Source organism: Chrysochloris asiatica, unplaced genomic scaffold (assembly GCF_000296735.1).
Source record: "Chrysochloris asiatica unplaced genomic scaffold, ChrAsi1.0 scaffold00069, whole genome shotgun sequence".
NCBI lineage: Eukaryota > Metazoa > Chordata > Mammalia > Afrosoricida > Chrysochloridae > Chrysochloris > Chrysochloris asiatica.
The window spans coordinates 12202447-12212975 of record NW_006408587.1 but is presented as its reverse complement, the minus strand read 5'-3'; positions in this window follow the sequence as shown (position 1 = coordinate 12212975).

Below are 10529 nucleotides of genomic sequence, written 5' to 3'. Positions count from 1 at the left end.
CCAGATGTAACTCTGGAATCCTTTTAGATGAGAAAGGGAAGAGTTATATATTTCAAGTCCATTATATAATTTCTATTTCCCAAATATTTTGATATTTATTTTAAAATCCAAGGGAATTTTGGTATTTCTAATTTGTTTACTTCCAAGATTAATTTTAGTACACCAAGTGCACTAATACTTGAAAAATATCCCACTAACAAAATCAGTAAAATTTACCCAGAATTTATACCACTGGAGACAATAGACCTTACTGAAATTCCAATCTTACATTGTTTGTTTCCTTTTATTCCTAAATTTTTCCCATTTACACCTTACTTTACAGTTAATTACTAAAGTACTAGATGAAGGAGTGATCAGATTAGCCAAGCTTCAGTTATATGCCCAAACACTGTGTATCTCGTTTCTGCAATAAAAGGTTCTTCAATGTGGAGGATGCATGCATCATGGAGAGACTTATTCTGTAATAGTCTTCCAGAAAATATTGCCCATCATCATCACATAATACCATTCCTTCTTTTTGAGATTTTATGTTGTCCTTCCTCTAATATCAGTGACTTAAATGATAAAAAAATCAACTTTATAAGTTTTTCAGTTGCACCACAGTATAACTTAAAAATTAGGTTTACACTATTATCCTTGACTTGAAGAAATTATTTTCAACAGTACATTTTTTTAGGGTACTCCTTGAATACAAATGGAAAAATACACAAAAAAATATAGAATTGCTGCAAGAAAGTAAAGCTTGTAAGGAAGATAAATTGTGATATGGAATGGAAAACATACATTTAAAGACATTATTCATGACAACTCTTTCTTATCAATATGTAAAAGACCCCTCATATTAAAAAGGAATTTCTTACTTATACAAAGAAAACTACAAAATACTACTACAAGAAACCAAAAGATACCTACAAAAATGAAAGAATGTACCATGCTCCTGGATAGGAAGACTTAACATTGTGAAAATGTTGATACTACCCAATCAATTTACACATATAATGCAACCCCAATCCAGATTCCAATGACATTCTTTCAAAGAGATGGAAAAAAAATTACAAACTTTATATGGAAAGGAAAGAGACACTGGATAAGCAAAGCACTGATTAAGAAGAAGAATAAGGTTGGAAACCTCTCACTCCCCAACTTCAAAATTTATTACACGGCTACAATGGTCAAACCAGCTTGGTACTGGTACAATGAAAGATACATTGATCAATGGAACAGAATCGAGAATCCAGAAATTAACCCATCCACATACAGCCAACTGATATTTGACAAAGTACCTAAATATATTGCATGGGGAGGTGATAGTCTCTTCAACAGATGGTGCTGTCAGAACTGGAAAGCAATATGCAAAAGACTGAAACAAGACCTTCACCTCATGCCTTATACAAAAACCGAATCAACATGGATTAAAGACCTAAATGTGAATCCCTGAATTATGAAGGCCATCAATGAAAAAATAGGGACAAATGTGAGGGCACTAATTCAGGGCATACATAGAGTACTAAACATTTTAAAAATTATACAAACAAAAGTAGGCAAAATAGATGATTGGGATATACTAAAAATTAAAAACTAATGTGTATCAAAAGACTTCACCAGAAAAGTAAAAAGGGAACACATACAATGGAAAAAAATCTTTTTCAATGACACATCAGACAAGGGACTCATTTCTAAAATATATAGGAAACTACAACACTTCTACAAGTAAAAGAAATAACCCAATTAAAAAATGGGCACAGGACATGAACAGACACTTCACCAAGGAGGAAATCCAGGTAGGCAACAAATATATGAAGAAATGTTCACGATCACATGCCATTAGAGAGACGCAAATCAAAACAACAATGAAATATCATTTCACACCAGCAATAACAGCAAAGATTTAAAAAAGTGGAGAACAATAATTGCTGGCAGGGATGTGGAGAGACTGGGACACTCCTGCATTGCTGGTGGAGCTGCAAAGTGGTCCAACCTCTCTGGAAAGAAATATGGTGCTTCCTCAGAAGGTTGGAAATAGAAATACCTTATGATCCAGCAATTTGTTTATTTGGTATTTACCCACAAGAAATACGAGCCATAACACAAGTAGATATATGCACACCAATGTTCGTAGCAGCACTATTTACAATAGCAAAAAGATGGAGACAGTCTAAGTGCTCATCAACTGAAAAATTGATAAACAAACTGTGGTAAATAAACACAATGGAATATTATGCTACCTTGAAGAATAACAAGGAAGCTGCAAGCCACTGCATAACATGGATGAAACTTGAGGGCATTATGTTGAGTGAAATTAGTCACAAAAGGAGAAATACTGCATAGGACCACTACTGCAAAAGACTAAGTAAAAGAACCCATACTAAAGGGGGGGTGGGATTCTTTGCTGGTTACTGGGATGTGGGAGTGAGGTTGGGGGAGGGAGGGGAAGGTGGAGCACAGGGTAGGAAACAGACACAGGATAGTTTAGGTGATAGGGAGGGGGACAATACACAAGAAAGGGAAGGGGAATGGAAGAACAAAGTTGACGGGGAAACAATTATCCAGGTTTGCATGGGCTACGTGGGACAGGGGTAAATAATGATATATGCAAAACCTTGGAACAACAGGACTCTGGGATACAGGGATTGAGGCAAAGTTGGAAGGGGAGAATGGGGGGAAATAATGTTAAGATGCTTGGTTGTCTTTTGAATCTTGATTTTCTTGACATACCATTATAAAATAGACACTTGAGGGGGCGAGAAAGGAATAACCAGAAATAGCACCATAGAAAGCTTGTAAGTCCACCTTCTGCCTATTACTGATTGGAATGCCTAAAATGGAGCTACAGCGTTCCCAGTGAAGGAGACTTCTTGATGAACCGCATCCAGAAACTTCTAAGGTGGGAAACTTTCGCTTGAAAGGACAAGCAGACCAGCCTGTAGTGGCTAGAACAGAAGATACTTCGTGGAAGAAAGACCTACAGGAAAAATACAAATCAATATAGGCAGTCCGACTGATTACTACAAGAATGAGAAAGTTGTTCGCTCAGGAGACTTCAAGGCAAGTGATCGGATACCCTCAGGGCAAACCCCTTTCCAAGACTACATGACTGTTTCATTTTCTAATGTAGACTTTGCATACATAATCTCATATTTTCCTCTCCAAAACTCTATGTTGTTGTTAAGTGCTGCCTAGTCAGTTACCACTCAGCAACCCTGTATAGGGTTTCCAATGCTTTAAATCTTTGTGGGAGCAAAAAGCTTCATTTTTCCCCAAGGTGTGACTGGCAGGTTCGAACCTTGGATCTAGTGGTTTACAGTCCAGTGTTTATCATACGAAGCCACTGTGCTTCCCTAAAACCATGTAAGCTACTGATTATTGTTGTTGACTTAGATTAATGACTAAGACTAATAATTAATGACTAATGTTTTGTCTTTGAGTACTTAGAATTAGCTTCTGCTCAGTACATTTGCTAGAAATATAATCTGTTATGTATTCTTTCTCAAATTCTCTTTTTCTTCTTTTTTTGTAGACTTGCTTTGCAAAGAGCATTTTATGCATATATTTTGAATCTCTCAATGAGTCTTTAGAGAAAATTTTCTACCATCATACACAACAAATTTTGTAAAATTCATCATTTACTACAAGATAAAAAATAACTTATCAAATCCAATATGCAATTAATAAAGCTATATTATTTTAAATTAGATTTGAGATAGATTTTAGACAGCATTTGTTTCAGAATTTTATATTCAAAAAAAACAAAATCTTTGTATCCACCTTGCAATTCCTGGAGGACGTATTTTTTTGTGTAGTATACACCAGTAGATAGTACTCGATTCTCACATGCTGCTGTACAAATCAATTGGGCTTCAGCTTAGCTGACATTTCTGGGAGATACTTTATCCCTACTTTGTCTTTCACTGGTCAACAGCACATTAATTCACCAAGACACCAGCTTGAAAGGTACTGTTCTTGGTAAACCTTTCACTTCTGGAATTTTTTTTCCTCTGCAGAAGTAGAAATAACCTATTGTTTAGTTTCCATTTTTCAAAGATCTTGCTAGGCATGTTGTCAAATTTCCTTACAATCCAATGTGTCAGCTTGCACTTTAAAATTTAAGGCAGTTCCCAACACTAAGCCTACTTACTGACTCTTTCTCTTGTTCTTTCAGCATGTTTCTATTAAGATGTCCGCTATGCCAAACACTTTTACTATGACCACTCTGGACAATTTTTATGAGATTCTTATTTTATCCATATTTTTTATTTAACCAGAAATAAGTTTAAGTAGATATTTTGGCAAATATTATTTAAGGGAGTCCTATGAACTATGATATTTGGTAATTGCTGGGAACACATTGGTTGTAATCCCAAATTCGCATTGTAGAAATCATCCAACTATAATTAAGATAGGTACATTCTTGAGGAGGATGGTGTAGGGCTGTGGTAAAAGTGAAATTTATAGACAGTTATGGCCTAGAAGTAAGAAGGAACATGACAAACCTGAACACCTTAAGGTATAATGCCAAGAGTGTGTCACAAGATGAACCTGCTAAATAGAGCAGGTAAAGAGGAAAAGTAGATTTGTAATTCTTAGGTAGGAAGTTTGACTTCATTCTAAACACATTGGAGTTCTATTTGGGATTTTTCAGGGTGCCCAAGGTCACATTTACTGCATTATGAAGAATAGACTGGAAGGAGGCATGTTGGAAGGCAAGAAGACTGAGAAGACCATTGAAGTAACACAGGAAGGAGGAATTAGGTGACTGAAGGGAGCCAATGCTTTGGGGGATTAAGATAAATTAGCTATTTGAGAAGTATGAAGAAAGGAGAAGCTCTAGTCCTTTGCACTTGATTAGATGCAGGGTTTGATGAAAGGGGTTTCACTATGAATATTCAATATACCACCTATACCTACCATCTTGCTAAGTATGGTTCACAATGCATCATATTTCTTTCTTAACCTCATAAAACTTATTTTAAAAAGCTTTTAGTTGCAAGTGTATATAAGTGAGGTGACGAGCATCAACCTCAGACACAAATAAAAATCATACACTGAACAAGGAGCATTAAAACAGTCCGAGATATAAGGTAAAGGAAATGTCATACCGGGAACACATAAGGGCCAACAGGGAAAAAACTTGAACATAGGCAACCAGAAAATGTTGGAATTCTCATTTCATATGTTAGACAGTGAGATTAGAACACTAACTTTCTTAGTATCTCTCTCATTGCCATTTGTTTTTATTTTTGGCTTCTGGAAAATTAGATCTGCTTCTCGCTTACAAATCCTAGTATTATTTCCAACAGACAATTTTCTCTGGCCTGTGTTTTCTTCATTATGAATTCCTAACCTATATAGATGCCTTTCTTGAGATTGCAACCAACATCTTAATATCATTTACCGTCAAATAGAATGACTTTAAATAATGACTATGCATAATATGACACTTACTGTTGATTAAACTCAGTATAACTTGGACTTAGAATGCTAACATATTTTAGATATTACTAAGGGTCCTAATAAATGAAAATAATCTACTGAAAATATTCTATAATATCAGTTACTTTTGGAAGTAATTCAAAAAATTCAACTATTAATAAGAAATAAGAGTATGTGTAATTATTAATTGAAATTTTAAAATTGTGTTCTTTCCTTACATGACATTTTACAATAATATGAAAGAAGTTATTTTAATGAAATAACTTTTAATCATATCACTGTACATAGTCTTATTTTTGTGTTCTTTGTATATTTAAATTTTTCAAGAAAACCTGAAAGTATATTTACTTTTTATAGACATAGAATTAAAATTTTTCCCCTAATTTTGAAAAACCTGAACTGACTCTCCTACTCTGACATGCTTTCTTCTCTTAGAAAATATAAAGGGATCCTAGGGGAGTTCAGGAGTCTGAGTGTGGTGCTGTGGGTTAATGCCCTGGAATGCAAAATTGATTTGAGCCTCAAGGTCAGTGGTTCAAACTCACCAGCCGCTCCTCAGAAACCCTATACAGTGTCGCTATGGATCAGAACTGACTCGATAGCACTTAACAATAACAACATCGGAATCCTGGTATGGCGTCATTGGATAAGCACCTCACCTCAAGTTGGGTTTAAACTGCAGTTGGTGGTTCAAGCTCACCAGCCCTTCCTCAGAAACCCTATACACGTTCGCTCTGAGTTGGAACCAATTTGATGGCACTTAACAACAACAATCAACTCCTGGTGTCGCAGTTGGATCAGCATTGTACTGTGAATCACATGGTTGGCAGCTCAAACTCACCAGATGCTCTTCAGAACCCCTATACAGGGTGGCTATGAGTCTGAACCGACTCGAAAGCAGTTAGCACCAACAATATCCCGGTGTGATGCTGTAGGATATGCACTAGGCCAAAAAATCTCGGTTTGAACTCAAGGTTGCTGAGTGGAAACTGACTTTATGACACTTATAACAACATATATTATGAGATTTTGCCATTTTATCTATGTTCAATTGCCCCAGAGAGAGACACTTAAACCAAGAAGGCCCATTGAAAATATTGACCCCTTCCCTCATAAATAATTGTTTGATTCGGTGTGTGTGGTCCCATGGCTCAGCTTGCAATCACTAAGAATAAAACTCACAGAATGATGTATGAAAAACTAAGATAACAGCCTAAGACTTTAAGTACTTTAAGTTCTTTACCTGATGAATATTTGGTTCATGCAAATTCTAGTCCAAAATTATGCTTTCCAATCCCAAATGGCAGCATTCACTTCTCTGTCCTCTAAGAGGCAGCATTACACACTGTTTAAGAACATGAGCATTAATAGACAAGTCTTGTTTGGAGAATGACAAATGATCTCCCTACTTGCACAAATAACCCTGCAATTCATGGAGTGAAGGTTAGGTAAGGTCCACTTACATTCTCAATAATCATCTTCTAATGACCTTCTTGGAGACCTGGTGTGGTGCTGTGGGTTAATGCGCCAGACTGAGAAGTCATTTGAACTGCAAGGTTGGAGGTTCAAGCTGACCAGCTGCTCCTTAGAAACCCTATGCAGGGTCGCTATGGATAGGAACTGATTCGACGGCACTTAACAACAACAACAACAACAATAATGACCTTCTTAGAGTCTTGGTGTGGTTCTGGGATTAATGCGCTGGACTGCCAAATTGGTTTGAACTGCAAGGTTGTCAGTTCAAGCTCACCAGTGGCTCCTTGGAAAACTTATACAGAATCACTATGGGTTGGAACGAACTGGATGGCACTTAACAACAACAACAACAATGACCTGTTTGGAACACTGGACTCTGGTTCCATTCTTGGAAACATGTTGTTGAATGTATTTGTAAACATTTAGTATTCAACTAGATCAAAACTACATTGATTCAAAAGTCAAGGTGAAAATAGGAAGCAGAAAATATAGAAAATTAGAGGAAGATGTACAGTAGTCACAAAATTTGAAGATATGTATATTTTAAAACAACATATTTTTCTACTTATGGTTTTCTACAAATTCATTTTCTTTAAAATTATTATAAAGAAAAGAAGGCTTTGGAAATTATAAGAACTGGTAATTGGTGGGTTCTGAATTAAAAGAAGAGATAGGTGAGTTTTATTATTATTATTATTATCCTAGTTATTTAAAATCTCTGAACCTCAAAGAAATATTAACAACAATATCTGCTTCACTGGAAATGTGATTTTGTTATATACATGTGAACAAATTTGGTGAAAGAATTTGGTAAACTATAAAAAATTGCAATGGAATCTTACATATTCTGTTCCAATATGAGCCAGCATACATTGTGAAATAAAACCATGTCTCTCTCAACATAAATAGTACTATAGGTAAGCCATGCATTCTGTTCCTCCTATAGTTGACTAACATGATCACTACTTTTGTAGCCCTTCAGCAGAAGGATGCTGCATATGCAAATTTTACTTTTCTTTCCGATTAAGCATATGATGTATAAAGTTTATGTTCTTTTATTTGCTTTTCTATAAAAATGTAAAACCTGACTATTTAGTTCATTACAAGAATTAATTGGTTTTTCAGTCCTTCATTACTATTTCTGTTACCCAGAAATATATCTTGGATTTTTATTATTGCGTTCATAGTTTCTCCTTAGCAATTATAAAGGTGTTCAAACTACCCAAGCAATGTCAAATAAGGGTATTTTAAGAATCCATATTTTGAGATTTTATATTTATTATAGATATTTTAGAAGGGAATTTGATGCAAAAATTTATGAGTTCATTTCATTTCACAATTCTCAGAAGTGTTTAGACTATGAATCATGTTGAAAATCAAAAGAACTCAAAATCTTGCCTTAAGTGTTAATTATTTCTTACAATGTACTTTGAATGTGCAAAGCACTTTAGAACAACTAATAAGACCAGGGAGCAAAGTCCTTGGTTTAAAGTATTATAGTTTTCTGTTTTGTTCTGTTTTTCTTGTCAGTAGACACTGAAAAATATAGAACAAATTCACAATAGCTATCCAAATTGTCTCTTAGTAAGTCTTTTAAAAAAGAAAGCAAAATATATGAAGTCACATTGTTTGAATTTATTGTTGCAGCCACTTGTCAGTCCATCTCCTTGGGTGTACCTTAACATCCTACATTAATATCCATTAATATTCCTAATGGAGTACTGGTGTGCACTAGAGTGCAAACTGCAAGGTTGGCACTTCAAACCCATCAGCCACTCCTTGGGAACCCTATACAGGGTTGCTATGAGTTGGAACTGACTTGATAACACCAATATCCCTAATGAACTTCATTATCCTAAATTCTTAAATGAAAATGAAATATTGTTCGGACATTTGGGTGCCATGTTGCCTCTCTAAAGTTCTTCTGTGACTGTCCATTGCCTCCTTCTGTTGTAAGTATTAAATGGTTGTTTCTTTAAAAATGGAAAAAGAAAAACGACGTTTTTATATAAGCAAGTATGCTCAGGGTCAAAGCAAACTCAAACCCCATGGCTACCATTGACTAGCCACTTATTTAATTCCACTTACTAACCACTTACTAATTCCTTCAGAGTCTCTCAGCTCAGCTGAAAGAATGATTTTCTTTTTGCCTTTGGACCAAGTAAGAAAACTTTTGAATTATGTGTATGATAATTCATCCTCGCTGCTGGCTTTGGAAGCATTTGTTACCTCTGTGAAATAAAACTCATTTCTCTTATTGCCCTTGGTGCTCATGATTTCACACTCTCAACAGGGAGCTTGAAAGAGGGAAGAGATATGTTCTATATGATTATTCATTTCAGTTAGAACTCCTCTACTCTTTGAACCTGAAGGTACAGGATATTTGTTATTGTAATTACAATTAACTTTATTGAATCAGGTTTTTCTTGAGTGTATTACAATTACAATAGTAATGCAGCATTCTTTTTTTTTTGCATAGTAGTTATAACCACCAGTAATCATTAATATATCTTTGATTGCATGTTTGATCAATTTCAGACTGAAAACATTGGTAAAATTCTTCAATTTCATCATCACTGACTTTAGTGGTTGGTGAGCAAATTTAAACAATAGTGGTATATACTAATTTTCATTGTAGGCATATTATCCAATCATAGACAGCATTACACTTTAAGCTAGATCTTGAAATGTTCTTTTTGAGGATGAATATGATGTCATTCCTCTTCAATTTGTCATTATTGGCATAGTAAACCATATGACTGTCAGATTCAAAATGGACAATACCAGTCCATTTCAGCTCAATAATCACTATGATATCTTTCTTTATACATTCCATTTTATTTTTTTAAAACCTCCAGTTTTCCTAGATTCATACATTTCATGTTCCAATTATTAATGGCTATTTACAGCTATTTCTCCTCATTTGAGTTGTGCCCCATCATCAAATGAAGGTCCTGAAAGCTTTATTCTATTTGTGTCATCAAAGTCAACTCTACTTTGAAGAGGCAGCTCTTCCACAGTAGTACATTTGAGTATCTTCCAACCTGAGAGGCTCATCTTCTGGAAATATACCTGACAGTTGTTGTTATTGCTAAGTGATGTCAAGTTGGTTTTAACACATAGCAACCCTGTATAGGGTTTCCAAGAAGCAGCGAGGGCTTTGAACTGCCAACCTTGTGGTTTGAAGTCCTGTGCTGATCCTACAATTTCATACCAGGAGCCCATATCTGACAATATTCTGGTGTTATTCATCATGTTTCAATATTCAATATTCTTGTGCTAGCTGACAGAGTTCCACTGCTATTCATAAGGTTTTCAGTGGCTAAATATGAAGAAGTAGGCTGCTATTCTTACTTCTTAATCTGTTTAATCTGGAAGCTCAGGTGAAACCTGTCCACCATGGGTGAACTCTGTTGGTATTTAAAATACTGGTGGCATATCTTCCAGCATCACAGCAACATGCAAGTCACCACAGTACAACAAACTGACAGATGAGTAGTTGTATTCTTTCATAACACTAATCAGTCTGTACCCTGAGCAAATATTCTGAGAAGACAGATTTTGTGATGAGGAACATGGCATCAGGATTCGAGGAAAATGGATCAACAATTTATGATATGCAG